Below are 6,242 nucleotides of genomic sequence, written 5' to 3'. Positions count from 1 at the left end.
GCAATCTTCTCACGTCAGTCAGCTGAGGCATCATCATCCTGTCCTTAATGGCCTTAGCAGGTCCAGGGGCTATGTGGTTTCCAATCCACGTGCAGGTGACAGTGTTGCGGGCATAGGGCCAGGGGCCAAAAATCAAGGACTTGAAGGTACAAGCAACGTGTACTCGTTGATTCAGGTGGGTAAGTAGAAGTATGCCACCTCAGTGTCAGAGGAGGAGGCCACCTTTGAGCTGCTGCTGCTACTGTACTTGGGCTTCACCGAGGTGTACCTGCAGAAGCTGCACCCAGACTAGGGGAGCAGGAAGATGCAGTGGTATATCTTGAAATCCAAACCAGGAGAGAAGGATAAAGAGGAGAAATTGAGGTTGACATCCAGTTTATGAGAAACAACATGACTGCCAGCATGTTTTGCCTTTTCATCAAAGACAAGCCTCGGAATCCATTTGGAAAACTTAAAGACAAGATCAAGGGGAATAATACAGAGAGTGCATCAGATGCTGCCTCCACCATTCCTGATCCATTATTGCCCTGCCGACTTCAAAGCTAAAGTGCTGCTTCAACTGGGAGACTTTCAGTCCCGGTGGGACAATGACAACAATGAGAGGGACTCCTCTTCAGCTTCAGATGTCATGTCTCACAAGACAATAGCAGGTACATATCTTAAGCAGCTAAACGAAATCAACATCACCCTTCCCAAAATGGAAGGACTTTCCTTTCTTGGGGGTCTTCGGTCTACGAATGAAGTCCTTTCCCACTCTAATGTCTGTATCAATGGGAACCATGTTTAACTGGAGCAGTCAGAAGCCAAGGGTGAGAACAAGTATAGCAGTCCTTCTTCCTACCTGAAGCCCCAGGGCTTCAGGAAGAAGCGTTTGTTCTTATCTACCAAAAACCTGGCTGCTCAGTCTTGAAAGTAACCTGGGGAAGGAAGTGGGATGTCTCATGACAGGTGGCTCTTTGAGTCTTCCACCAAGAACTCTCTGAAGTCCATGTCTCTACCATCCTACTGACCACTGTTCTGTGGAGACATTAGAGAAAACACGGCTCCAGCAAACTTGGAAGCTGCAAAAGAAACCAAAGAGAGCAAGAAGCAGAATAACGTCTTCTTTGCTTTCTCGGGTGACAGGGAAGAAGGATATGGCTAAGAACAGTGAAGGTGAAAACCCTCTTACCATCCTGGGGAAGAAGGAAGGCATGCTTACGGAGGTCAAGCCGGGTAGGATGATTCAGGGCCTGTTGAAGACCTTACGAGAAGACTGGAGAAAGATACTGCAGCTATTGTCTCCAGAAGGGGTAACTCTCTGAACCCCTTTGAAGATGCGCAGATCACAGAACCAAAAGCTGACCAAGAATCCAAGTCTGAACAGAATCACCAATTCTGTGATGGCTCCAAAAACCAGAGCAGTCAAACCTTGACTTCATCCTGAAGTCAGTGAACACAATGGCCACCAAGATCGCTATCTCTAGCTTGGGAACTGTCACCATCATCAGGGAGAACTTGATCAACAAGACCATGATGAAGAAAAACAACCCCTTGGATTCTGCTTTTGCGTATGCACAGCTAACCCAGAATGAGCTGATCCAGCTGCTCCTCAAACAGAAGAAAACAATAATAAGCAAGAAGGATTTCCAGGATCCTAAGCTGGAAGACTACACTGACAACCTGACAATCAGTCATGGAAGAAACCCCCACGCTCCACATCCAGGCTCACGTTAGCAAAAAAAGCAGGAAAGATGTAAATCACCAGAATAAAACATGGGCATGTTTCCGTGAGTTTGTTTCCACCTGTTCTTGAGGTTAAGGACTCGCTATGCCTCATAACCAGGTAGCAGGTTCCGAATCATCATCTCCCTCACATGTTATCTGGCAAGAGTCAATTTTACCAATTGAAGCCAGGTTAATAATTACAGTGAATCTTTTACTATGGGTCCCCAAGACTTTATTTTTAAATGCCACTTTGCCTTTAACTAGATTGTAAATATTTTATGGCCACCAGAGACGTGATCATAAGTTCTGATCCTGAGCCAGAGATTCAGATGGCACAGGAGGTATTAATGTGTTTCAACACTGGGGTTTTCTTTCACGTTGAGATTTTTTTTTAATATATATCCTCCAGCTATTAAAGCTTACCTGAGAAAGCTTTAAATAAGAAAAGGACAATAGGCCGGGCGCAGTGGCTCAAGCCTGTAATCCCAGCACTTTGGGAGGCCGAGACGGGTGGATCACGAGGTCAGGAGATCGAGACCATCCTGGCTAACACAGTGAAACCCCCTCTCTACTAAAAAATACAAAAAAAACTAGCTGGGCGAGGTGGTGGGCGCCTGTAGTCCCAGCTACTCGGGAGGCTGAGGCAGGAGAATAGCGTGAACCCGGAAGGCGGAGCTTGCAGTGAGCTGAGATCTGGCCACTGCAGTCCAGCCTGGGCGACAGAGCGAGACTCCGTCTCAAAAAAAAAAAAAAGGACCATGCAATTGCTGCTGTTACATACATGTACTTTCTCATGAGTAGCACAGGTGTGGCTTTTGGCTGCAGATGCTAAATTTTTGATACCATGTAAATGTACCCAGCTTCTCAGACTTGGGTCCTGTTTTTAATTTTTTTTTATGGGAGCCAAAATGTTTAGAGAAAGCCTCTGGGTGTGCCTTTCAGATTTTGAACAAGCTGCCTTGTCTAAACATCAACTTCTACTACTCTCTAGCCTTAAAATGTGCTCTATTTAGATCCACAGGGCCCTTCTACTGGAGATAAGAAAAATAGAATACAGAAATTAAGAGAATCACTTTTTACTCAATTAGGGGAAGTTGGTCAAAGCCCTCCTCTTGCGACAGCAGGTTTTTCAGTGCCTTTATAGGGGATTGGGTGATGAAAGCACTCATGAAAACAGTTCACTCAGGTATGGAATGTCAGAATTCCTTTGGCCATTTTCTCCTGAGTCTTTGCTAGATCCCCTGGTTTCTTTGGCAGCACTTCCTGGATGGAGGACAGGGTCCACGAACTTCTCAAGACATTGAGTCTTGAGACACAAGAAACCACAGACTTCGACCCTGAAGGGCCTATGTCCATATGTCTGTCCTTTGAATACTTCCTGTTCCTGCCTAAAAGGAAAGCCAAATTGTTTCTAGGATACTGGGGAAGTTGTAGTGAGGGGCTTAATGCAGTTAATAGAATCTAAAGCCAGTAGAAAACCAAAATGCCTCAGTCTCAAATATAAAAAATGTTTCTTTTTTATTTTCCATAATGAATAGACTCACAGGCATTTTACCCCCTTGTTATAAAATTGTGAAGAGAAAGAAGATGACACATTTTTGGACTGCTGTATTTTGTGTATTTATTTTTGAGACAGAGTCTTGCTCTCCTCGCCCAGGCTGGAGTGCAGTGGCACGATCACAGCTCACTGTAGCTTTGGCCTGCCGGGCTCAGGCGATCCTCCTACCTCAGCCCTTCAGGTACCTGGAACCACAAGTATATGCCACCATGCCCAGCTTTTTACATTTATTTTTGTAGAGATGGGGGTCTCCCTATTTTGCTCAGGCTGGTCTTGAACTCCTGGGTTCAAGCAGTCCTCTCACCTCGGCTTCTCAAAATGCTGAGATTATAGGCATGAGCCACCACATGCAGCCAATTGTTATGTTTTTAAAACTAGATTTATAGACATATTTTTAAAAAACTAGGGCACTTTTCCCCTTAACTAAAAAGCACTAGTTCAGTTCTTCAGGTAATTTCATTGGAACTCACCTAAGATTGGAATTGGAATGTTTCCGTGTTGCTCATTTTTTCTACAGGTTATGATAGAATCTCATTAAATCTTGACATCTCTCCCAGGGGAAGAATATCACAGGCCAGTGGTGTGAATGGGTTATGAGATGATAGCATTAACTAAATCAGTAATCTCTTTTATGTATGTTCTTGTTGTATTGCGGTTAAGAGGCAAGATGATTGGCAGCAGAATTCTTCAGGATTTTGTTTGCTGTGGTATGGATTATATTGGAGCACCTTAATCTGAAGGATGAAACTGTAACTTGATTTATCTAATTAGCTTTTATTTTTTTATTTTATTTATTTATTTATTTATTTATTTTTTTGAGACAGAGTCTCGCTCTGTCGCCCAGGCTGGAGTGCAGTGGTGCAATCTCGGCTCACTGCAAGCTCCGCCTCCCGGGTTCACGCCATTCTCCTGCCTCAGCCTCCTGAGTAGCTGGGACTACAGGTGCCCGCCACTGCGCCCGGCTAATTTTTTGTATTTTTAGTAGAAACGGGGTTTCACCGTGGTCTCGATCTCCTGACCTTGTGATCCGCCCGCCTCGGCCTCCCAAAGTGCTGGGATTACAGGCGTGAGCCACCGCGCCCGGCCATCTAATTAGCTTTTAATTACCTATAGCTATTTTACTTTATTCTCTCCTATAGTTTTGGGGACCACTGTAAACTTCTCAGATGACTTGCATTTATTTACACACTTGAAAACTGTATATTCACTTGAACTCTAACAATGTACATGTATATGTATATATTTGCTCCACATTATGTTTTTTACTTTATATAAATGTACTTTTATTGTGATAACCCAAGTGCACCATGGGAGTCATGTGTACTCTTAATGGTTGGAGAGCTGGTATGGAAAACTGGTGTGGAAACCTGCATTTTTCATTAGGGTGGTTGGCTTGGAGATATCTGCTGCTAGAACCTGGGGTGCGTGACTCAGTGTGAGAGGAACATCTGGGTGGAAGAGTGAATTCCTGTGCTCTGAAATGCCACTTGGGAACTCTGGAGAATGAAGAACAATTGACTTCAAGGTGTCTGGCTTCTGCGACTGCTGGAAAAAAATTCAGTTTATAGCATTCCCGCATTTCCCAAAGTAGATAACCTGGAGGTTATTCAATGAATAACTGTCCCTGAGGACTCCATTTTGGGGGAGGGATTATCTAGGAGATGCTTTACCCTGCTCTGAACAATCAGCAGAATTTGGTGAATTGGAGCACAGGAGAATCCTACAAATGGAGTATGTCTCAGGGCATACATCAGCTATACAAGAGAGCTGGGACTTGCCTCTAGCTTCTGCAGGCACTCACCTGATGGGCCCTGGGGGAGAGGGGGAGGGGTGGTCTGGAGGAGCCAGAACAACTCTTGGCCTGGCCTCTCTGCTTCCAGAAAGAGTATTCAGGACTTGAGGGAAGCATCAGATTAAATACCAGTGAACAGTTCGAGGTCAACTTTCTGAAGTGTCAATCCTTTTCCCAGTTGTTTCATATACTCTTATTCCTTCCTTGCACTTTGGCAGATGTCCTGCCCTCCTCTTTCATTCCAGTGTGTTAACCTCATCAAAGCAGCAAAGTGGAAGAGAAAACAAGTCTGCCCTTTGCCATACTGAACAGCTATGGACCCTGAGAGGTGGTACACAGGCCTGTAAGAATGAGATACAAGTGTGTGCTTTCCAGCTTTGCTAACAGTGGGAGTTCAAAGGGGCAGAGAGGGAGGAAAGTCCATGACACTCAGCCACATAGTGTAGGGAGGCAATTTAATATTAAGTGATGCACCATCTGGCCTCCCTAGGTTCCTTCTCCCAATCAACCTTTTTTCTTTTTTCTAGAATGACTAATTATCCCTCAAGAACAATTAATTATCCAATTGCCTTAGGTGGAGAACTTAACTCCTAAAAGCCACACCAACCAACCTCAACTCTGGTTTTTCCATATCTACTGTGTGAGCTACTTAACTGACTCCTCCTCCCTCCAACTGAAGGATCACCCAGTGTTTTTTGGATTATAGAATTATTATTTCCTGCTTTGTTATTCTGGGAATTTTTTATTTCTTTTCTTTGTTTTTATTTGTGTGTGTTTTCTTCATTTTTTCTTTTTGGAGACAGGGTCTGCTTCTGTCACCCAGGCTGGAGTGCAGTGGTGCAATCATGGCTCAATACAGCCTCAATCTCCCAGGGTCAAACAATCTACCCACCTCAGCCACCCCAATAGCTGGAGCATTGCTATGTTAGCCAGGCTGGTCTTGAACTCCTGAGCTCAAGCAATCCTTCTGCCTCAGCCTCCCAAAGTGCTGGGATTATGGGTGTGAGTCACCGCACCTGGCCAGGTTTTAAGAAGTAACCTGGGCGCAGTGCAGTGGCTTGCTCCCGTAGACCCAACACTTCGGGAGGCCTAGGTGGGTGGATCTCTTGAGCCCAGGAGTTTGAGACCAGCTTGGGCAACATGGCAAAACCCCGTCTCTACAAAAAGTAAAAAATTAGCCAGGCA

General features: G+C 44.8%; 1 pseudogene; it reads left to right on the top strand.

Moving 5' to 3' along the window:
- The first annotated feature begins 378 nt into the window (after nucleotides 1-378).
- LOC105496945 (rab11 family-interacting protein 1-like) overlaps nucleotides 379-6,242 on the top strand; it is a 16,112-nt pseudogene continuing 10,248 nt past the window's right edge.

The sequence above is a fragment of the Macaca nemestrina genome, chromosome X (genome assembly GCF_043159975.1).
Source record: "Macaca nemestrina isolate mMacNem1 chromosome X, mMacNem.hap1, whole genome shotgun sequence".
Classification (NCBI taxonomy): Eukaryota; Metazoa; Chordata; class Mammalia; order Primates; family Cercopithecidae; genus Macaca; species Macaca nemestrina.
This window is presented reverse-complemented; position numbering and strand designations above follow the sequence as displayed.